Source organism: Lynx rufus, unplaced genomic scaffold, assembly GCF_022079265.1.
Source record: "Lynx rufus isolate CCGP_SWC_20201006 ecotype Redwood Valley unplaced genomic scaffold, mLynRuf1.p SCAF_3, whole genome shotgun sequence".
NCBI classification, from domain to species: Eukaryota; Metazoa; Chordata; class Mammalia; order Carnivora; family Felidae; genus Lynx; species Lynx rufus.
The window spans coordinates 100782062-100807220 of NW_025814845.1; positions in this window are offsets into that span (position 1 = coordinate 100782062).

Here is a 25159-nt window from a genome sequence, read left to right on the forward strand (position 1 = left end):
AAAGGGCTTGAATTCAATGTGCTGAATGGAAAAAATCTGCAGCCAAGAATACTCTGTCCAGGAAGGCTATCATTCAGAATAGGAGAGAGAAAGAATTTCCCAAATAAAAACTAAAGGAGTTTGTGACCACTTAGCCAGCCCTGCAAGAAATATTAAAGGGGACTCTTTGAGTGGAAAGGAAAGACCAAAAGCAACATAGACTAGAAAGGAACAGAGAAAATCTCCAGAAATAATGACAAAACAAGTAATAAGATGGCACTAAATACATATCTATCAATAATTACTGAATGTAAATGGACTAAATGCTCCAATCAAAAGACATAGGGTATCAGATGGATTAAAAAACAAAACAAAACACAAGACCCATCTATATGCTACCTGCAAGAGACTCATTTTAGACCTAAAGAAACCTGCAGATTGAAAGTGAGAGAATGGAGAACCATCTATCATGCAAATGAATGTCAAAAGAAAGCCAAAGTAGCAATATCAGACAAACAAGATATTAAACCAAAGACTGCAACAAGAGATGAAGAAAGGCATTATATCATAATAAAGGGGACTATCCAAGGAGACATAACAATTGTAAATATTTATGCCCCCAACTTGAAACAACTCAAATATATAAAACAATTTATATCTGTTGATTTTTTAAAGTGCATTATATTTACATTAAATAGAATTTGAAAATTACCTCAGGAAAAAAATAAGTTAAAATGAGAAGTCATTTCACTCACATGAGGACTTTAAGAGACAAAACAGATGAACATAAGGGAAGGGAAACAAAAATAATATAAAAACAAGGAGGGGCACAAAACAAAAGAGACTCATAAATATGGAGAACAAACTGAGGGTTACTGGAGGGGTTGTGGGAGGAGGGATGGACTAAATGGGTAAGGGACACTAAGGAATCGACTCCTGAAATCATTGTTGCACTATATGCTAACTAATGAGAAGTCATTTTTTATTTTATTTTTTTTATCTGTTTGACAAAGGCTAAAAATAATGGTTATATCCAGTGTTAGAGAGAGTGTGGATAACTTTCCTACACTGTTGATGAAATACCACTTTTCTAGAGGAGTTTGTCAGTATGTATCAAAATAAAAATGTTTATCTTAACCTGATAATTCCCATTTTGGAAATGTAAATAAAGGCAGTAATACAAAAGCTCAAAGATGTGTATTCAGATTTTCATTGGAGTATTTTTTATAATAGTGGTTTCATATAAGTCTTATTTACAGTAGTATTAAGTAATTTACAGTATATCCTTTCGGTGGATTGCAGTGCAGTTGATTATGTATTCCTATGTTGTTAGGTATCCATAATATATCATCAAGTGAAAATAACAGAATACTAGAAACAAGCTCATCCTATTTCTGTTTTTAAAAAGTATACATACTTATACACATACTAAGAAATTAAGAAAGATCCTCCAAGATGATTAACATGGACTGATCTTTCATATATTTTTTAGGCTTCTCTGTAGTTCTCTAATTTTTTTGCAATGAGCTTTAGTTACTTTTATTATATGCAAAAAAGTATTGAAATATAAATATCAAACACTCTTTCCTCAAAGATATCACGTTTGCATACACAGGCAAAATTTTTCAAGATGCAGTAAAAGTAGTTTAATAATTCTAGAATTGGCAGAATTGGCAGAGCTAAGTTGTAAGTTCACCTCTCTTTTCAAAGCCCAGTTCCAGGAAGGGGATCCAGACAAGTCTTACTTTCTTGTCCTTCAGTGAGCCAGCCTCTCCAGTCCTTTTCTCAGCATTTTCCTGCTTATGGTAAATCAGATCCAGGTGATGTCATTTTCTTGAGCAGGAGCAGAACTAAAATTAATTAGGAGGTTCCTAAGTTCCAAGCACTCTGTTGGGCACTTACATATTCTCTACTGGTAAGGTGTTAATAAAGTAACTGGCCTCAAATTAACAGGGCCATGATTCAAATCTAGTCCTCTGATTCCAAAAGCCATGCTATTTCCATGGGTTCCTCTGTGTCTACTTTTGTGTATTTGTGTGTTCATCAACATATAGATTCTTGCTTTAGTGTGAAATAGTTTGTGCCTATATACCTGCACTTAATTGGGTCTTCCTTAGAAGAGGCCTATAGTGGGAACAATTCTCTCATGCCCTAGCCTTTTTAACTTGCTAGAGACCTGCACACTCCAACCACCTACCCATCCATCCATCCATCTATCCATCCATCCATCCATCATCTCCATTTATCCATCCTTCCATCTAGTATTTGTTAAGAGCAAATAGCTTACAGTTTAAAAGCATGTTCCATAGAACCAAATTGGCTGGGTTCAAATCATAACTCTACCATTTACCAACTATGAGACCATGGACAAATCACTTAAATACTTGTGCCTCCTTTTTCTGTAAACTGGGGATAATAACAGTACTTACCTCACAGTATTGTGCACATTAAATTAATCAATCTAAAGTACTTAGAGCCATGCCTGGAATATAATAAATGCATTTCCATAATGATTAATATCATGTTCCAGGCACTGGACTTGATAGTAAATTTCGAAATGGAACAAAATAGGTTTTCTGCATTGAAGACTAGCTTATAGTCTAGGGGCAGAGACAGGCACACCTATGGCCATAAACACAGAGTTCTTTGGGGGCAGCACTGGAGAGGGTTGGCATCAAGGAGGCTTGCCAAGGAAGAGATTGTCTAATCTGAAGTCAACCAGTTAAAGGCAGGGAAAGGCAAGAGTGTGTGGCAAGCTTGAGGTACCCAAGTGGTTCAGAACAACTGAGGGGCAGAATGCCAGAGGGGTGTGGGAAAGATGGAGCAGGAGAGGGGAGGTTAGCTGGCTCTTGCTCTCTGTCAACTTTTACAGAAGTTCTTTAAATTTTGTGGAGCTGACTACAGCCCTTCCCCTTGACTTGCATTTAAACCTTTTTGCCTGTTATTGCCCTTAATTAATAACAACACATCAGACCTGAAGATCAGGTTGGAGGTCATGGGTAAAAGCTCTCCTTTCATCATGCTTTCAGTTTCTGGGGTGAAATGACTGAGTGTTTCAGCTATGCCAGTGTCTGGAAACTTTATCACATTTATAGGCTCAGACTGTGGAAGTGGGATTAACAGCTTTGAGGAAAAGTGACTCCCCCAGCCATCATTTGACAGACTTTTTGGGACCAGCTGTCTCCCAGTACAGAGAACAAGGACATATACTGGGCCCACACTCCTGCCTTCAGTGGAAATCATAGCGTGCCTGGCAGACTGGCCAGTTTTATTTTACAGTTCTTATATTGTCTTTCTCAACAATAATTATCTACCAAGAAAAGAACTTGAATGTTGAAATTCCCACTAACCAGGATTTTATAACTGTCTTGACTATTCTCAAGTATACTATTCTCCCTCTATTTCTTTGTTTGCCTTAAAGTATCAAGTATTAAAGTGTTTTTTATTAATCATTTTTGTATTTAAAATTTTTAAATATTGGGGTGCCTCAGCGGCTCAGTCGGTTAAGTGTCCAACTTTGGTTCAGGTCATGATCTCGTGGTTTGTGAGTTGGAGCCCCATGTTGGGCTCTGCGCTACCAGCTCAGAGCCTGGAGCCTGCTTCGGATTCTGTGTCTTCCTCTCTCTCTGCCCTTCCCCCATTTGTGTACTCTTTCTCTCTGTCTCTCTCTGTCTCTCTCTCTCAAAAAATAATTAATTAAATAAAATATTAAATAAAAATTTAAAAAAAATTTAATGTTTATTTTTATTTTAGAGAGAGAGAGAGAGAGAGAGCGACAAAGCATGAGCAGGGGAGGGGCAGAGAGAAGAAGACCGAATGCAAAGCAGGCTCCAGGCTCTGAGCTGTCAGCACAGAGCCTAACACAGGGCTTGAACTCACAGACAGAGATCATCACCTGAGCTGAAGTTGTACACTTAATTGACTGAGACACCCAAGCACCTCATTATTAATCTGTTTTAACTAATGCCTATTCACAAAAATTATGTATTCTTAATTTTTGTCTTTAATCAGTGCATTTTCTCAGTGAAATATGTGTCTCTCTTTCAATTTTGAGATTGTCTTTGAAAGTAATGTAAAGGAATGCATGGGTGGCTCAGTTGATTAAGCAACCAACTTCAGCTCAGGTCATAATCTCACAGTCCTTGAGTTGGAGCCCGACTTCAGGCTCTGTGCTGAGGGCTCAGAGCCTGGAACCTGCTTCAGATTCTGTGTCTCCCTCTCTCTCTGCCCCTCCCCTGCTCACACTCTGTGTTGCTGTCTCTCAAAAATAAACATTTAAAAAATTAAAAAAAAAAAAAGTAACGTAAAGATGCTTGCAGGGCACCTGAGTGGCTCGTTTGGTTAAATGTCCAACCCTTCATTTCATCTCAGGTCATGATTTTATGGTTGTGAGGTCAAGCCAGTGTTGGGCTCTGTGCTGAGCATGGAGCCTGGTTAAGATTCTCTCTCTCCCTCTCCCTCTGCCCCTCCCCTGCTTGCGCTCTCTCTCTCTCTCTCTCTCTCTCTCTCTCTCTCAAAAAAAGAAAACAAATGCTCACTGGACTGGTTACCAGTTTCCAGAGAAGGTTCAAACCTCGTTACCTGTATCTTCATGAGCATTTCTGTAGGTCTGTCATAACATCTTCAGTGTTTCTCTGTCGGCTTCTGCTTGCTTTCTGTTTTTTGGTGTAACATCCTCCGTAGGGTATTTTTGGCAACAGGGCTTGTCTGAATCAGTCTCCCTTTCATTTCTGAGGCAAACCAGTGATTCATCTTTGTTACAGGATTTCACAAACACTGCTATACTGTTTTGTATCATTAAGGTTTGACTTAGGGAAACAGATCAAGGAGAATTATCTCACGGGCATTCAACTTTCCAGTTATGTCTTCACTGTTGCTCCTGTCAACAGTACCCGGAAGAGTGTGAGTGCAGGTGAAAGTCTCCTGGACCTGATTTTAATACCACCCCTGCTCAGGAGGCCACAGAATGTGTGGAGGAAGAAAGTGGAAATTGCAAGTGCATTAAAGAGTAATAAAATTATGTGTGTCCCGATGTACTATACTGAGGACATAGGATCTCCTATATTGTATTCCTGCCAAAAGGATGTAGTCTAATGATGATGGAAATAATCAGGCACATCCAAATTGTGAGATATTTTGCAAAACAGCTAGCTTAGGATTTTCAAAAAATGTCAGTGTAATGAAAAACAAATGATTGGGGAATTATCCTAGATTAGTTCTCAAAATATGCCAGCAGCATCAGCATCACCTAAGAATTTATTGGAAATGCGGAATCTCAGCACAGCCTCCTTATCAGACTCAGAATCAGAATTTGGATTTTAACAAGGACGCCCAGGTGATTTGTGAGCACATTCAATTCTAAGAAGCTCTGACCTAATGTACAATTCATACTCAAATTTCCCCAGATGACCCAGTAATATCCCTTTTGGCTATTTCCCAATCCACCCAACTCCATATTTGAACCTAATCAAGTATCACACAGTGCATTTAGTTCTTAGATCTCTTTATCTTTTAATCTAGAACTGTGGTGCTCAAACTTTAGCATGAATCAGAATCACTTGGAGGGTTTGTTAAAAAACAGTTTGCTATCTCCTAAGGTGAAGGGGAAAAAAGCAAAAGTAAACTGTTGGGACTACTCCAAAATAAAAAGCTTTTGCACAGCAAAGGAAACCATCAACAAAACAATGGGAGAAGATATTTGCAAATGGTATATCCAGTAACAGGTTAATATCCAAAATATATAAAGAACTTACACAACTCAACACCAAAAAAAAAAAAAAATCTCATTAAAAGATGGGCAGAGGACCTGAAAAGATATTTTTCCAAAGAAGATATACAGATGGCCAACATGCATGTGAAAAGATGCTTAACATCACTAATCATCAGGGAAATGCTAATCCAAACTACAAGGAGATGCCACCTTACACCTGTTAGAATGATTAAAATCAAAAAGACAAGAAATAAGACATGTTAACAAGGATGTGGAAGAAAAGGAATACCCACACTGTTGGCAAGAATGTAAATTGGTATAGTCACTGTGGAAAACAGTATGGAGGTTTCTCCAAAACTTAAAAATAGAAATACCAGGGCACCTCAGTGGCTCAGTTGGTTAAGTGTCTGACTCTTGATTTCAGCTCAGGTCATGATCTCACGGTTCATGGATCAAGCCCCACATTGGGCTCTGTGCTGACAGCACATAGCCTGCTTGGGATTTTCTCTCTCTCTCTCCCCCTTCCCCACTCTCTCTGTCTCTCTGTCTCTCAGTAAATAAACTTTAAAAAATAGAAATACCATGTGATCCAATAATTCCACTGTTGGATATTTACCCAAAGAACACAAAAACACTAATTTGAAAAATGTATATGCACCCCTATGTCTATTGCAGCATTATTTACAATAGCCAACATATGGAAGCAAATTAAATGTCCATTGATAACTGAATGGATAAAGAATATTTGGTATATATATGCAATGGAATATTACACAACCATAAATATATGAGATCATGCCATTTGAGACATGGAAAGACTTAGAGAGTATTATGCTAAGTGAAATAAGTCAGACTGGGAAAGACAAACACTGTATGGTTCCACTCATATTTATAAACTAAAAAAGTAAAAGCAAATTAATAAACAAAAACCAGAATCAGACCCATAAATACAGAGAACAAACTGATGGTTGCCAGAGGGGAGAGGATAGGAAGAAGGGCAAAATGGGTGATGGGGAGTGGAAGATACAGGCTTCCATTCATAGAATGAATAAGATGGGAATAAAAGGCACAATATAGGGAATATAGTCAGTGATCTTGTAACAACATTATATGGTGACAGATCATAGCTACACTTGTGGTGAACATAGCATAGTGTATATACTTGTCAAATAACTATGTTGTATGCCTGAAACTAATGTAACATTATGTGTCAACTATACTCAAATAAAAAATAAAAGAAATAAAAAACAAACTTAGATATCTTTACAGGGTTCCAGGTAGATCAAAACAAATTCTATAAAATTTAGTGTTTTTTGTGGTGCCTTTGTCTTATCACTTCACACTTAAAAAAATAGGCCTCTTCCCAAGTGCATTTCAGAGACTATGTATTGAGCATCTGCAACAGGCACTGGATTCCAAGACAAAAAATAAAGACAAGATTGCTGCCTTCCAATGCACAGGGTATGGGGTGGGAAAATGTTGGGAATAGCTGGTCTATATCATAGCTCTGTGTGTCTGGTTTAAAGAAAAAATATAATATCAAAACAAAGCATATTTATGAAATTCTTTGATTATGTTAACAATAAAAATAAAAAATCATAGGGGAAAAAAAAAACAGATTCCCCACCAACCCCATTCCTGCATACACCATCCAAGAGTTCCTAGAGGTAAGATCAGATGCTATTGGCCCTGGGACCACACTGTGAGTAGCAAATAATTAAATAATAGTATTAGCTCAATGTTAAATTTCTAAGTGTGATAATTATATTTGTAAAGGTAAAAAGCCTTTGTTTTTGGAGATTCTTGCTGAAGTATTTAGAGATGTAGTATCATGATATCTGTAAGTAACTCTCAAAAGATTTAATAAAATAAATAAATAACTAGCTAGATGGATGGATCATGAATGCATAAATGAATGGATGGATGGGTAAATAGATGGATAGATTAATAGAGCAAACATGGCAAAATGTTAACAAGCAGTGAACATGGAAGAATAGTGAACATAGTGAACAAAAAAAAATAGTGAGGTAACACATAAATTGTGGGGGAGGAAAATTTCCTCAGCCCTTTTAGGTTCACTACCTGGGGCCTTGCATCTTATATTGACAAAAGACAGATTAATAGAAATAAAGGCATACACATTTTATTTGATGTTAATTTTTATCAGGCATGGGTTTTTCTAGAAAAGTGAAGACTCAAAGAAGTGGGTAGGGCTGAGAGCTTATATACCATTTTTTAAAAAGTCTATTTATTTATTTTGAGAGAGAGAGAGAAAGCACAAGTAGGGGGGCAGAAGGAGAGTGTTGGGGGGGGAGAGAGAGAGAATCCCAAGCAGGCTCCACATCGTTAATACGGAACCCCATGCAGGGTTTGAACTCATGAACCGTGAGATCATGATCTGAGCCCATGTCGGGTGCTTAACCAACTGAGTCACCCGTTTTTAACAAAGAATGAGAAATTACGGAGATATGACAAGACAAAGGAAAAGGTTTGGAGCTTCCAAGGGTGCCTGCCAAACTGTGCAAAAATAGATATATGGAGGAAACTAATGAGTCAAAAGGGCTATCTCAGCAGGTTTGTTTGTACAAGTCCATCTTGGGGATAGGGGATCTATGGTAGCCCTTATTTCTCAGGACTGTCTCCCTTTAGTCAGATAAGAAAATCTCTGGGAAGACTTCTTTATGTATCTGTTGATTCTCAAGTATCTTCAGCTCAAAATAATCTTTATGCCTAAGGAGTAGCAGGGTTCAGAACACATTAACCCAAAATATGACACCTTAGCATATTGAATATCTTAAGCTGGAGGAGTTTGAGAAATGGCAGGTGAAGGAAGGACTGTCTGACTTCCTTCATCTCTGCTGAATTAGGTCTTAAGACCTTTATGTGAGAGGTGTCCTCCTTATAACTGAAGGGATGGAGTGTCCTTATCTCCAAAGATACAGAGACACTGAGGGAAGTCTGAACCCTTAGGCCTTGCTGAGTTTCCCCCAATTTACCACCTTAATTCATACCATTTTGCCCTATTACATTTTCCCATGATTCTCCACATCAAACCTAATACAAAAACACTCAGGCTTAATCACTTCTTTTGATCTTGTTTCTTTATGAAGGCTCCCATGTCACATAAAACTTATATTACATAATTTATGTGCTTTTTCTGTTGATCTGTCTGGTGGCAGTCTAATTCACAGGATCCCAGCCAGTGAACATAAAGGAAAGCTTTTTTTTTCCTACTCCTATGATGGCATATTTTGGAATGGCATAGTCTGATCTCCTTCAAAGCAAACGAAAAGTGTTTACATAGAGGTGGTAGCTCTTATTGTCCCTATTAACAGTACACCAGTGTGGAGAGTGGGAAAAGCAGTCTTTGGGCAGGTTTGATCTGCACCACTAAGGCCACTGGATGAGCAAAGTACAGTACATGCTCAGTAACTGGCCCTTAGGATTTTAATGTGAAAAGCTGAATGAGAGCTGCTCTCATAGATAGTGTTTTGTGCCATAAGGACCAAAAGTAGTCATGACCCTGTTGAACTGATTTTTATTAATACTGTTTAAGTCTGTAGTCAGTCAACCAACATCTTTTACTATTCCTATGGGATGGTGGGAATATTTTACCCTTGCCCTCTGTGTCCAGACAGCAACCATCCCTAGAGGCCTACAGCAGGAAATACTTCAATCTCTGAGAGGGGTGGTTCAAAGAACCCTGGTGAAGGTGAGGAAGGAATGCAGATTCTGCTTCAGGTAATGCCAAACTAGAGATCTGTGGCCTGGGTAGAAGTCTTAGGGCCTTTGGGATTCTGTTTTCTTGTATGTAGCCTGGCCATTGGACTGGAGCAGGAATTTTCAGACTTTGTGAAACCTTCAGACTTTGTGCTTTGTGGAACCTTCAGAGATTCTCTGAAGAGAATTCAAGGACTGCTGGAAGGAGTAAGGATCACCCTTCAGGGCTGGGGGACAGTCCCTCCCTACTCTGACCACACCTGTGAACCATACACCCATGCACAGCAAATGACAAAGTCCTAATGGGCATTATAGGATCTCTGATGGTGGATGGGACACTGTCAGGAGAACTGTGGTGGCAGGGTGGGGACAGAATACAAAGGAAAGTAGAGTCCTCTTCTGGGACTGAGAAACACACAAGAAAGCCTCATTCTTGTCAACATTTGTTGAGTGCCTCCTAAGTTAGGCCAGATGGTCTACATAAGGACTGAGAAGGAGGTGGAGGAAGTACAAGGTCCAACGTGACCACACAAGGCTTCATAGAGGAGATATTTTTCAGTTAGGTCCCAAAAAGGAACTGATTCTGAGACTGGTGTATGTCCTGCCTTTACCCTGCATACCAATGAGAGAGTAGTCTTTTCATGTTGCTGTTATAAATGCCCTGTGAAGCTCTGTGCTTCAGGAAGAAATGCCAAGTAACCCCTAGCACCAGGCAAAATTTGTCATAAATTGTGAACCTAAAAGAACAGGTCACCTTTGTCAGACCATTTCTTGTTGCTTATATTTAGCTGTAATTCTAAGCAAACAATTTTGCCAGTGAGATTTAGTGTTTGCACTGACCATTATTCAGTTCCCACATGTCCAGATGCTTTCTTAACAGCACCTCTTGCCATGGTGGACTATCCCACCAGCCAGGCCCAGGTCTGTAGACTGTTTCCTGTTACTGTAAGAGATGACAATGCCAGCTAAAATTTCTTGTGTTTAGCATCTGCCCTTGCCAAAAACCCTCACCCACAGTTACTGGCTACTTATTAGTCACCAATGCATAAATTTTAGACTATTTCTTTGAAACATGTGAGTAGCATTGCATTTGCTATTTGTTTCAGGTTTGGTCCAGTAATTGGTCCTAGTTTACTAGTTACTCATCCAGTCATTATTCCAGGCACTAGAAAATAAGCCTTTAACATGTTGTAGCCCCATAGACTCGAATGTTGCAATAGTTGAGTCTGATATTTTTCTTTAAGATGAAGAGACCAGCCTCAAATTGAAGCTATCTTCTGGATTTGCACTTCCTCCCACTACATCTACTGTTGCTTCTGGTTATAGTGACCAGTTCACAGTCTTGCATAAAAAACTGAGCCTTTCTGAACCTTAGTTTCTCATTTATAACATGAGAGGGTTGCAGGCTCCTGAATGGCCATGCTATCTTTGGCCTGATTCCATGCTGTGTCCTCCACTTAAAAGCTTGTACCCACCCTCTAGACCAATTTTGCCTCTCAAGAGACGTTTGGCAATGTATGCAGACATTTTGGGTTGTCACAACTTGGGGTAGGGGTGTGAATGGCATCTAAAGAACAGAGGCAGTGATACTACTAAATGTCCCATAATGCACAAGACATGCCCTCACAACAAATGATTATCTGGCCCAAAATGTCCATAGTTCCAGGTTTAGAAACCCTCTTCTAGACCTCTACAAGTCCTGTAGCCTTCAAGTTAAGTGTCACTTCCCACAGGACACCTTAGCTAATGCCCTAAATTGAACATAAAACTGTCAGAACATTTATCCCATATGCTATAATTGTTCTCTTTTGGAGATAAGGTAATATTTCTTGCTTAATGTTTTATGTCTCTCTTGAGTTTAGCACATAATGTAGTTGAACAAAGGAATGGATAGATGAATGAATGGATAATTAGTTAGCTAGGTCTGACATAACCAAGTACCACAAACTGGTACTTGGCTTAAACAACAGAAATTCAGTTTTTCACAGTTCTGGAGGCCGGAGGCCCATCAAGGTGTCAGCAGTTTTGATTTCTTCCGAGACCTGTCTCTTCAGCTTGCAGACGGCTATCTTCTTGTGTCTGCACATGGCCTTTTCTCTGTGTACACACATCAAAATCGCCTCTTATAAGAACACCAATTGGATTGGATTGGGGCCCTTCCTAACCTTTGATTTATCACCTCTTTTTAATGTAATCACCTCTTTCAAGGCCCTGTTTCCAAATACAATCACATTCTGAGGTTCTAGGACTGAGGTAGTTAGGACTTCAACATATGAATTTTGGGACGGACACAATTCAGACCATAACAGATTTTTATTATCTCTTACATTCTGAGATTCAACTCCATAGGAAGGTTTCAGTTGAGGAAGAACAATTCTCCTGGTCCCTTCCCAATTCTGGCTTCTCTTCAACAATCTCCCCACCTTCTGCCTCCAAATCACTGAGAGTTGTGAGATCAGAAAGTGAAAATCACCGGGTGTAATCTTGGAGCTAACACCCTTACACAGGTGACCAAAGTCAAATACCAGTGCATGGTTAGGTCCTACCTCCACCAGGAACAAGTTGAATGATCTTGGGCAATCTCAGTTCCCACTCTGAAAAGTAGGGTAATGTTTATTGTCCAACCTCTGAGGGTTGGTGCCAGGATTCATCAAGACAATGCATAAACTATGCCTATGCAGAAACTATGCATAAACTATGCATAAACACAGTGCTTGGCACATAGTAAATATTCAATAAAGGTTAGCTTTATTTGCCATTGCTTTCAGGGGGAGGGCAGTAAATTAGACATCTTTTTATATCACAGTAGTTTTTTTTTTCACCTTAGAAAACTTTGATCTTTGCAAGGCAAAACATTTTGCTTTGTAAGTCTTTTTTTTTAGTTGATACTATAGATAACTTGAGAAACCCAAATGTCATCTAGTTTTTACTCACAACTCCTACCCTAGTGCCCTGTGTGCCACCAACTCTCCAAAGCTAATGACAGGCTAATGGGAAAATGGAAGGAATGGAGTCTATTGGACTTGGATTTCTTCTGTCAACCTTGTCATCCCCCTCACCCATCCTAGCATTCACTCCTTCATTAAACTTGTGGATTCTACGTCTTTACTTAACTTCTTAAAGATTTCTCTTTTCCTACAGGCCTCTCTCTCCACCTTGGCTGGGACCCTCACTCTTGCTTGTCTGGTGCCACTTTAGATCTTGGCTTCCCTGACCTTGGATGAGTCCCTTCACACCCTCCCCCTACTCTGCTCTTAGTTTGATCTTGCCAACATAAAACGCCTCAGTGGCTTCCCTTAGCTTTCAGAATAAACTTCAAACTTCTTAATCCCAAAGCCTTTTCTAATTTGTCCCCTAATTCCTTCTCCAACCTTCTCTCTCTCCCAGCCCCTCCTCCTAAAGGCATTGTGCTGTGTCACACTTCTGTGCCTTTCCACATGTCACATGGTCTACTTCCAATCTTCTTCCATCCTTCACCTAGCCAACTCTTACTTGTTCTTCAAACATCTACCTCTTCCAGGAAGCCTTTTTACTCCCTAAGCTCCAGTTATAGCTTTTATTTATTCAGGGAAATTTGAATACAGTGAAATGCAGAGATTTTAAATGTCTAATTCAAGGAGTTTTAATAAATTTATACACATTCATTTAATCTCTACCCAAATTAAGATATAGAAAATTCCCTTGTGCTCCCTCCCAGTCTATCTCCACCCACCCCCACCCTGCATAAGCAACATTCTAATTTCTATCACCACAAATTTTTACCTGTCCTTAAAATTTATATGAACAGAATCATATGGTATATACTGTTTTGTCCATATGTGTGTGGGTCTATTTTTGGACTGTCTAGTCTATTCCTTTCATCGATTTGTCTATCTTTACACCAATACCATACTGTCTTGGTAAGTAAGTCTTGTAATTCTTGAATTCAGATTATTCAGACCTTCAACTTTGTTCCTCAAGAAAATTTTGGCTAATCAAAGTATTTTGCATCTCCATATAAATTTTAGAATCAACTTGCCAATTTCTTCCAAAAAAATAAAATGCCTGTTGGAATTGTGAATGTGACTGTAATTGCACTGAATTTATAGAATTTTGAATTTAATTTCAGGGAAAACTGACACAGCAGTATTCAGTCTTCCAGTCCCTGAACATAATATACTTCCCCATTTATTGAGGTATTTTAAATTTCTCTCATCAATGTTTTTGTAGCTTTTAGAAGTTTTGACTGTCTTTTATGATATATGTTGCTAAGCGTTTTATAATTTTGATACTATTATGAATGAGATTAAAATTTTTCATTTCTCAGTTTTTACTGTTGATATGTATAGAATTGATTTTGTACATTGACCTTGTATATTGAGACCTTCATAAATTTACTTTATGAGCTCTAGTAGTTTTTTAGATTCCATAAGGTTTTCTATATATCATGTCATCTGTAAAGAGAAATAGTTTTGCTTTTTCTTTTCAATGTTTATACTTCCTGTGTCTTTTGTCACCTTATTACACTTTTTTGGACTTCTAAAATGGTTTTGAATAAAAGTGAGTGTAGACATCCTTTTCTTGCTCCTGATCTTAAATCCTTTCATTTAGAGTTTAAATGAAACTCTAATTTCAGTAGGTTTTTAAAAACCGCCTTTTATCAGACTAAGGAAGATTTTTTATATTTTATTTTTTAATATAATTTATTGTCAAGTTAGCTAACATACAGTGTATACAGTGTGCTCTTGGTTTTGGGGGTAGATTCCCATGATTCATCACCTACATACAACACCAAGTGCTCATCCCAACAAGTGCCCTCCTCAATTCCCATCACCCATTTTCCCCTCTCCCCCACCCCCACCCCCATCAACCTTCAGTTTGTTCTTTGTATTTAAGAGTCTCTTATGGTTTGCCTCCCTCTCTGTTTGAAACTATTTTTTCCCCTTCCCTTCCCACATGGTCTTCTGTTAAGTTTCTGAAGTTCCACATATGAGTGAAAACATATGATATCTGTCTTTCTCTGACTGACTTATTTCACTTAGCATAATACCTTCCAGTTATACCCACATTGTTGCAAATGGCAGGATTTCATTCTTTCCCATTGCCAAGTAGTATTCCATTGTTTATATAAACCATGTCTTCTTTGTCCATTCATCATTTGATGGACATTTGGACTGTTTTCATAATTTGGCTATTGTTGAAAGTGCTGCTATAAACATTGGGGTACATGTGCCCCTATGTATCAGCACTCCTGTATCCTTTGGATAAACTCCTACTAGTGCTATTGCTGGGTCATAGCGTAGTTCTATGTTTTTCGAGGAACCTCTGCACTGTTTTCCAGAGTGGTTGCACCAGTTTGCATTCCCACCAAAGGTGCATGAGGGTTCTCGTTTCTCCACATCCTTGCCAACATCTGTTGTTTCCTGAGTTGTTAATTTTAGCCACTCTGACCAGTGTGAGGTAGTATCTCAATGTGGTTTTGAATTGTATTTGCCTGGTGATGAGTGATGTTGAGTATCTTTTCATGTGTCTGTTGGCCAACTGGATATCTTCTTTGGAAAAGTATTCATGTCTTCTGCCCATTTCCTCACTGGATTGTTTTTTGGGTGTTAGTTCTTTATAGAGTTTTGGTACTAAACCTTTATCCAATGTCATTTGCAAATATCTTCTCCCATTCCGTCGGTTGCCTTTTGGTTTTGTTGATTGTTTCCTTTACAGTGCAGAAGATTTTTATCTTGATGAGGTCCCAATAGTTCATTTTTCCTTTTATTTCTTTTGCCTTTGGAGACATGTCGAGCAAGAAATTGCTGCAGCTGAGGTCCAAGAGATTGTTGACTGTTTTCTTCTCTAGGGTTTTGATGGTTTCCTGTCTCACATTTAGATCTTTCATCCATTTTGAGTTTATTTTTGTGTATGGTGTAAGAAAGTGATCCAGTTTCATTCTTCTGCATGTTGCTACCAGTTCTCCTAGCACCATTTTCTAAAGAGACTGTCTTTTTTCCACTGGATACTCTTTCCTGCTTTGTCAAAGATTAGTTGGCCATACATTTGTGGGTCCAATTCTGGGTTCTTTATTCTATTCCATAGGTCTATGTGTCTGTTTTTGTGCCAGTACTATACTGTCTTCATGATTAGTGCTTTGTAGTAGAGGCTAAAGTCCAGGATGTAATGCCTCCTGCTTTGGTTTCTTTTTCAACATTACTTTGGCTATTCGGGGTCTTTTCTGGTTCCATACAAATTTTAGGATTGTTTGTTCTAGCTTTGAGAAGAATGCCAGTGCAACTTTTATTGTGATTGTGTTGAATGTGTAGATTGCTTTGGGTAATATTGACATTTTAACAGTATTTGTTCTTCCAATCCATGAGCGTGGAATGTTTTTCCATTTCTTTGTGTCTTCTTCAATTTCTTAAGTTTTTTATAGTTTTCAGCATATAAATCTTTTACATCTTTAGTTAGGTTTATTCCTCGGTATTTTATTGTTCTCAGTGCAATTGTAAATGGGATCGATTCCTTGATTTCTTTCTGTTGCTTCATTATTAGTGTATAGGAATGCAACCGATTTCTGTACATTGATTTTATATCCTGAAACTTTGCTGAATTCATGTATCAGTTCTAGCAGCTTTTTGGTGGAGTCTTTCAGGTTTTCCATTTAGAGTATCATGTTATCTGCAAAAGGTGGAAGTTTGACTTCTTTGCCAATTTGGATGCCTTTTATTTCATTTGGTTGTCAATTGCTGAGACTAGGACTTCCAACACTATGTTAAACGACAGTGGTGAGAGTGGACATCCCTATCGTGTTCCTGATATTAGGGGGAAAGGTTCTCAGCTTTTCCCCATTGAGGATGATATTAGCCGTGGGCTTTTTAAACATGGCTTTTATGAGGTTAAGGTATGTTCCTTCAATCCCTACTTTCTTGAGGGTTTTTATTAATAAAGGATGATGTATTTTGTCAAATGCTTTTTCAGCAGGATCATATGGTTCTTATCTTTTCTTCTATTAATATGATGTATCACATTGATTGATTTGCAAATATTGAACCAGCCCTGAAGCCCAGGAATGAATCCCACTTGATCATAATGAATAATTCTTTTAATATACTGTTAAATTAGATTTGCTAGTATCTTTTTGAGAATTTTTGTACCCATGTTCATCAGGGATGTTAGCCTGTAATTCTCCTTTTTATAGGGTCGCCATCTGGCTTCATTCTTCTGCACAGAAGAATGGCTTCATAAAATGAGTCCAGAAGATTTCCTTCCGTTTCTTTTTTTTAATTTTTTTTTTATTTTTGGAACAGCTTGAGAAGGATAGGTATTAACCTCTGCTTTAAATGTTTGGTAGACATTTGGGAAGCCATTTGGCCCAGGATTCTTGTTTATTGGGAGTTTTCATAACTGATTCAATTTCTTCACTGGTTATGGGTCTGTTCAAATTTTCTATTTCTTCACATTTGAGTTTTGGAAAGTGTGTGGGTATCTAGGAATTTGTCCATTTCTTCCAGGTTGTCTAGTTTGTTGGCATATAATTTTTCATAGTAGTCTCTAATAATTGTTTGTATTTCTGTGGTGTTCCTTGTGAATTGTCCTCTTTCATTCATGATTTTATCTATTTGGGTCCCCTCTCTTTTCTTTTTGAAAAATTCTGGCTAGGTATTTATAATTTTGTTTATTCATTCAAAAAACCAGCTCCTAGATTCATTGATCTGTTATACTGTTTTTGTTTTTGTTTTTGTTTTTTGGATTCTATATTGTTTATTTCTGCTCTAAACTTTATTATTTCTCTTTTTCTGCTGACTTTGAGGTTTCTTTGCTGTTCTGCTTCTACTTCCTTTAGGTGTGCTGTTAGGTTTTGTATTGGGGATTTTTCTTGTTTCTTGAGATAGGCATGGAATGTAATGTATTTTCTTCCTAGGACTGCCTTTGCTGCATCCCAAAGCGTTTGGATTGTCGTGTTTTCATTTTCATTTACTTCCATATATTTTTTAAATTTCTTCTTTAATTTCCTGATTGATCCATTCATTCTTTAGTAAGATGTTCTTTAACCTCCATGCATTTGAAGGCTTTCCAAATTTTTTCTTATGGTTGATTTCAAGTTTCAAGTTGTGATCTGAAAATATACATGGTATGATTTCAATTCTTTTATATTTATTGAGGCCTGTTTTGTGACCCAGTATATGGTCTATCTTGGACAATGTTCCATGTGCATTCGAGAAGAATGTGTATTTTGCTTCTTTTGGATGAAAAGTTCTGAATATATCTGTCAAGTCCATCTGGTCTAGTGTATCACTCAAGGCCATTGTCTCTTTATTGATTTTTCTGCCTATAGGATCTGTCCTTTGTTGTAAATGGATTATTAAAGTTTCCTGCACTTACCATATTCTTATCAATAAGATTGCTTATGTTTGTGATTAATTGATTTATATATTTGGGTGTCCAAGTTGGGAGCATAAATATTTATAATTGTTAGCTCTTCTTGATGAATAGACCCTGTAATTATAATATAATGCACTTCTTCATCTCTTGTTACAGCCTGTAGTTTAAAAATCTAGTTTGTCTGATAGAAGTATGGCTCCTCCATCTCTCTTTTGACTTCCAGTAGCATAATAGATGGTTCTCTATCCCCTCACTTTTAATATGAAGGTGCCCTCAGGTCTAAAATGGGTCTCTTGTAGACAGCATATAGATGGATCTTGTTTTTGTTTGTTTGTTCGTTTGTTTGTTTTATCTATTCTGATACCCTATGTCTTTTGATTGGAGCATTTAGTCCATTTACATTCAGAGTTATTATTGAAAGATATGGATTTAATGTCATTGTGTTATCTGTAGGTTTCATGTGTGTGGTGATGTCTCTGGTCCTTTATAGTCTTTACAACATTCCACTCAGAGTTCCCCTTAAGATCTCTTGCAGGGCTGGTTTAGTGGTCATGAATTCCTTTAGTTTTTGTTTGTCTGAGAAAGCCTTTACCTCTCCTTCTATTCTGAATGACAGACTTGCTGGATAAAGGATTCTTGGCTGCATATTTTTCCTATTCATCACATTGAATATTTCCTGCCACTCCCTTCTGGCCTGCCAAGTTTCAGTGTACAGGTTTGCTACTACCCTTATGTGTCTACCCTTGTAGCTTAAGGCCCATTTGTCCCAGCTGCTGTCAGAATTCTCTCTTTATCTTTGTATTTTGCCAGATTCACTATGATATGCCATGGAGAGGACCTATTCCTATTAAATACGAAGGGAATTATCTGTGTCTTCTGGATTTTTATGTCTGCTTCCTTCCCCAGATTAGGGAAGTTCTCAGCTATAATTTGTTCCAGTAAACCTTCTGCCCCTTTCTCTTTGTCTTCTTCTTCTGGGACTCCTATGATACAGATATTATTACTTTTCATTGAATCACTTAGTTCTCTACTTCTTCCCTCCTGGTCTAGTATTTTTTTTTAGTGTTTATTATTTATTTTTGAGAGAGAGAGAGAGAGACAGAGTAAGAACAGGAGAGGGGTAGAGAGAGGGAGACACAGAATCTGAAGCAGGCTCCAGGCTCTGAGCTGTTAACACAGAGCCTGACCCAGGGCTCAAACTCACAAAGCGTGAGATCGTGACCTGAGCTAAAGTCAGATGCTTAACCAGCTGAGCCACCCAGGCGCCCATAGTATTTTCTTATCTTTTTCTCATCTTCATCATTTCTCATAATTTTATCTTCTCTTTCATTTATTGTCCCTCTGCTTCCTCCATCCCTGCTGTCACTCCACTAGTTTATTTTGCATGCATTTACAACATTTCTTAATTTATCATGACTGGTTTTTAGTTCCTTGATCTCTGCAGCAACAGATTCTCTGCTGTCTTCTATGCTTTTTTCAAGCCCAGCTATTAATCTTATGACTATTATTCTAAATTCTTGATCAGATATATTGATTATATCTGTTTTGAGCAATTCTCTAGCTTTCATTTTTTCCTGGAATTTCTTTTGAGGAGAATTCTTCCATTTTGTCACTTTAGCTAGTTTTCTGTCCCTATGTATTTAAAAAATTTTTTTTAATGTTTATTTACTTCTGAGAGAGACAGAGACAGAGCACGAGTGGGGGAGAGACAGAGAGGGGGAGACACAGAATCCAAAGCAGGCTCCAGGCTCTGAGCTGTCAGCACAGAGCCCAATGTGGGGCTCAAAGCCACATTGAGATCATGACCTGAGCTGAAGTCAGACACTTAACTGACTGAGCCACCCAGGTGCCCCTGTCCCTATGTGTTTTTTTTTTTTTAAACGTTTATTTATTTTTGGAACAGAGAGAGACAGAGCATGAACGGGGGAGGGGCAGAGAGAGAGGGAGACACAGAATCGGAAACAGGCTCCAGGCTCTGAGCCATCAGCCCAGAGCCTGACGCGGGGCTCGAACTCACGGACTGCGAGATCGTGACCTGGCTGAAGTCGGACGCTTAACCGACTGCGCCACCCAGGCGCCCCCCCCTATGTGTTTTAATAGCTTGTTATGTGTCCTGCACCTGTGAGCACTATTATATTAAAAAGCTGTCATACACTGTCCGGGGCCTGGCCCTTCAAGAAGTGTTTTTGGAGTGTGTTGTGTGCTCTCCATTGTTGTGACTCCGCTTGCTTTATTTCCCTATTTGTAGTTGTGGTTTGGATCTTCCACCAGGTGTGCTTTGATTTGTTCACTGAAATAAGTAACCCTTGAAAAAGTTCTTAAAGAGGGGGTTGGTGGTGGAAGAAGCCTTATCCCATACAAGGAGAGAAATGACAGCAGTGGGGAAAAAGAAAAGAAAAAAAAAATGACCAGGCAGAGAAACTATACAACTTAATCCAGAGAGAGAGAGATAGAGAGAAGCAGAGGAAAATAAAGAAGGTGATATAGAAGAGGTGTAAAAAGAATAGATTTAAAATGTCTGCTTAAACAAACAAACAACCAGAATAACCAGACTAAAGAAGGGAAGAAATAAGAGGAAGAAAAAAAAGAAAAAATCTATGTATGCTGGATGAATATACAGATATCTGATAGTGCCTTGGAACCAGTGGCTGCCCTGCTCTGGAGGAAGGGCTGTCTGGTCCGGTTAGTGTCAATATTGCTCTGTTAGCCGACAGAGGGCCTCTCAATTTTTTCTAGTTTAGTTTCCAGAGATTTTTGTTGCTGTTAAATCTTAAATAGTTACTAAATTTTATTAAATGCTTTTTCTGCATCCATTGAAGTAATAATTTACTTTTTCTCTTTTATTCTATGAATATGGTGGATCACATTGATTTTTGTTCATTAAGTAGTCCTCTCATTCTTTGCATGAATTATAGGTGGTCAAGATGTAATAAACTTTTTGTGTTTCTGGATAAAAATGTCAATTTTTAAGCATTTTTGTATCTGTGCTTATGAAGGAGATTGGTCTGTGATTTTTCTCAAAAGATTTCTCTCAGGTTTTGGTATCAAAATTAAGCTGGCCTCATAAAATGAGTTTGGAAGTATTTCCTCATTCTCTGTTTTCTGAAAGAGTTTGTATAAACTTGACATAATTTCTTGCATAAATAATAGAATTCACTAGAGAAGCCAGCTGGGTCTGGAATGTTCTTTGTGAGTTATGTTTTCATTATGAATTCTATTTCTTTAATAGATATAGAGCTCTTCAGATATTCTATTGATCCTTGTGTCCATTTTGGTAAATTTATATCTTAAGGAATTTTTCCATTTCATCTCATTTTTAAAATTTATTTATACAAAGTTTTAAAAATAATTAAAAATAATTTTAAAATAATTTTAAAATAATTTTAAAAATTAAATTTTAATTAAAAAATTAAATTTAATTTTAAAAATAATTTTAAATTTTTAAAATTTAAATAATTTTAAAATAATTTAAAAATAATTCATTTGCTATCATAATGTCTGTAGAAGCTGTAGTAATGTCTCTTCTTTTATTCATATTGGCCATCTACATTTTCTTTTTTGTTCATCAGCCTTGCTAGGGATTTGTCAATTTTATTAATCTTTTCAAGGAAGAAATTTTGGCTTTTCTTAATTTTCTTTATTTGTCTGTTTCCTATTTCATTGATTTCTACTCTTCTTTAAATTATTTTTTCCTTCTACTTACTTTAGCTTTATTTTTCTCCTCTTTTTCTAGTTCTTAAAGTGGAATATTAATTTATTTTAGACTTTTTATTTTCTAATATAAGTATATAATACTAAAAATTTCCTTCCACACACCACATTAACTACATCCCACAATTTTTATTTGTTGTGTTATTATTAATTAAAAATATTTTCTGGGGCGCCTGGGTGGCGCAGTCGGTTAAGCGTCCGACTTCAGCCAGGTCACGATCTCGCGGTCCGTGAGTTCGAGCCCCGCGTCAGGCTCTGGGCTGATGGCTCAGAGCCTGGAGCCTGTTTCCGATTCTGTGTCTCCCTCTCTCTCTGCCCCTCCCCCGTTCATGCTCTGTCTCTCTCTGTCCCAAAAATAAATAAACGTTGAAAAAAAAAATTTAAAAAAAAAAAAAATATTTTCTGATACTCGTTACGATGTCTTCTCTGATTCATAAGTTATTCAGAAGTCTGTTTCTTAATTTCCAAATATTTAGGGCTTATTTGGATATCTAAGTAGTAATGCCTTCTAATTTAATTTCATTGTGGTTAAAAATATATATATAAATATAAATATATAAATGTAAATACATAAACATAAACATATAAATAAAGATTTTGAAATTTATTGAGATTTATTTGGCTAAGCATAGGACCTATCTTGCTAACTGTTCCATGCACACTTAGAAACAATGTGTACTTTTTACTTGAACTTGTTGGTGTTCCATAATAGTAATCAGATCACGTTGGTTGATAGTGTTGTTCAAATATTCTATATATAATCAGTGTTCTATCAATTAAAAGAGGTGTCTTAAAATCTCCCATGATAATTGTGGATATGTCTGTTTGTTTCTTTAGTTTTGTCAGTATTTGTTTCATTTATTTTGAAGTTCTATATTTAGATGCTTACATATTTATAATTTTTATTTCTTCTTGATTAAGTGATCTTTTTATCATTCACTGGTAATACTTGTCTTTCTTTATTATTATTTTTTTAATGTTTATTTATTTTTGAGAGAAGGAGAGACAGAGTGCAAGCTGGGGAGGGGCAGAGAGAGAGAGAGAGAGAGAGAGAGAGAGAGAGGGAGACACAGAATCTGAAGCAGGCTCCAGGCTCTGAGTTGTCCGCACAGAGCCTGACTCGGGGCTCAAACTCATGAACTGTGAGACTATGACCTGAGCTGAAGTCGGACGCTCAACCGACTGAGCCAACCCAGCTCCCCGGTTATACTTGTTTTTAAATGAATTTTGTCTGATATTAACATAAGCCCAACAGTTTGTTATTGTTTTATCACAAAATGTTTTCCATTCCTTTATTTTGAATCTATCTGCTTTTATTTACTGTATTTCTCTTGTAAAGAAGCATATAGTTTTGTCTTATTGTTTTATGCAATCTCTGCTTTAAAAAAAATTTTTTTAACGTTTATTTATCTTTGAGAGAGAGACACAGTGCAAGCAGGGGAAGGGCAGAGAGAGAGAGGGAGACACAGAATCCTAAGTGGGCTCCAGGCTCTGAGCTGTCAGCACAGATCTCAACGCAGAGCTTAAACCCACAAACCATGAGATCATGACCTGAGTTGAAGTCGGACGCTTAGCCAACTGAGCCACCCAGGTGCCCCTCAGTCTCTGCTTTTAAATAGAGAATTTATTGAGGAGGGCACCTGTTGGGATGAGCACTGGGTGTTGTATGGAAACCATTTGACAGTAAATTTCATATTAAAAAAAAAACATAAATAAATAGAAAAAATAAATAGAGAATTTGGTCCATTTTCATTTGGTGTAATTAGTTACATATGTATTTAAGTCTATCATTTTCCTATGTGTTTCTCTTTGTACCATCTGTTTTTTTCTTGTGTTCCTTCTTCCTTGCTTTTTTAAGGTTAATTAAATATTTTTACTATCCCATTATAATTTCCCTAAGTTTTAACTATTCCTTTTTAATCCTTTTTAGCTGTCACTAAGATTACAGCATATATCCTTAACTTACCATAGTCTTTGTAGAGTTAATATTGTACCATTTTGTGTTAAATTTAAGGATTCTGAAACCATGTAACTAAATTTACTATACACCATATTGCATGCTGTTGCCATGTATTTTTTATAATTTCTACAATAAAATGTTATAATTTTTGACATTGAACAGATATTTGTCTTTGAAAGAAATAACAAGAAGGAAAAAATACTATTTTATATTTACCCACACATCTGCCATTTCCAAAGGTCTTTATTCCTTCCTCTGTATTTGAGTTACCATCTGCTGGCATTTCCTTTATTTTGAATAACTTTTAGTAGTTCTTATAGGACTTTTATAGACTTTTAGAAATGCCTTTATTTTGCCTTCATTTTTGAAGGATATTTTTACTGAATATAGAATTTTGGGTTGCTATTTTTTGAAGCGTGTTAAGAATGTGTTCTTCATAGTCTTCTTTCATTGTTCCTGATGAGAATCAGACTTTATTCTTATTGTCATTCCCTGTATATAATACCCATACACTCCCCTGCCATGCCCACCAATGCTTTCAAAAATTTCACTCTATCTTTGATTTTAGCAGTTTGACTGTGGTGTGTAGATGTGGTTTTCTTTATGTTTATACTGCTTGAGGTCCTCCAAGCTTCTTAGGTTTGTAAATTAATGTTTTTTACCCAATTTAGATAAATTTTGGCAACTATTTCTATAGATTTTTTTCTGCTTAATTATCTTTCTTCTCTCCTTCTGGGACTTCCAATTTCACATATTACACCAATCGATATTGTTTCATATGTCCCCAAGGTTCTGTTCATCCTTCAATTTTCTTTCTCCATGTTCTTCAAGTGAGATAAGTTCAAATATTTGTCAACAAGTTTTGCTCTTTAACCTGTTAATCCCATCCAGTAAATTTTTTACTTCTTATATTATACTTTTTGGTTTTACAGTTTCCATTGCTTGTATAGCTTCTATGTTTCTACTTAAATTCTAACCTATTCATTCATTATGCCCATTTTTCCTCTCAGTCTTTAAACACATTTATAATAGTTGCTTTAGGTTTTTGTCTTCTAATGCCAACATTTGGATTATCCTGGGATCTATTTCTCTTCAGTACTTTTTCTCTTGACTATGGGTCACATTTTCCTGTTTTTGCATGTCTACTAACATTTTAATGTTGATATTATGTATGATACATTGTAGAGATTCTGCAGTCTGCTGTCTTTCTGTAGAGAATGTTGATATTTATTATAACAGGCATTTAAATTACTGGCTCATCACCTGCATTTACGGAGGCTTGATTTTTACATTTCATTGAGTGTCTTTTAGTTTAGTGTGGGGTGAATCTGTTGTCTTTTAATATAGTCTTTACTGCTAAGGCATAGCCTTTTAATAGAAAGGCCAAAGTGTTTACCAAGTCTCTCTAACTTGGTGGGAATCATACGCCAACTTTACCTCCATTGAAGGCTGAAATCTCTCCTCAGCCTTCCACATATTGCTGTCACTGGGCTCCTTGAAGTCTTCTCTATGCATCCACAGTTCTGAGACCATCCAAGGATTTGAGGCAGTTTATGGGCAGATTTAGAGGCTTTTTACTTGTGGCTCCTTCCTTCTCAGTCTTCCTTCCCTCACTTTTCAGCTACTCCACCCTCATCTGACACTTCAGATCAATAGGATAAAGCCTTCTGATTGAGTTCTGGTTGTGCCACACCTCATGGATTGGAGGAGCTCTCAAGGTAAAAAGTCAT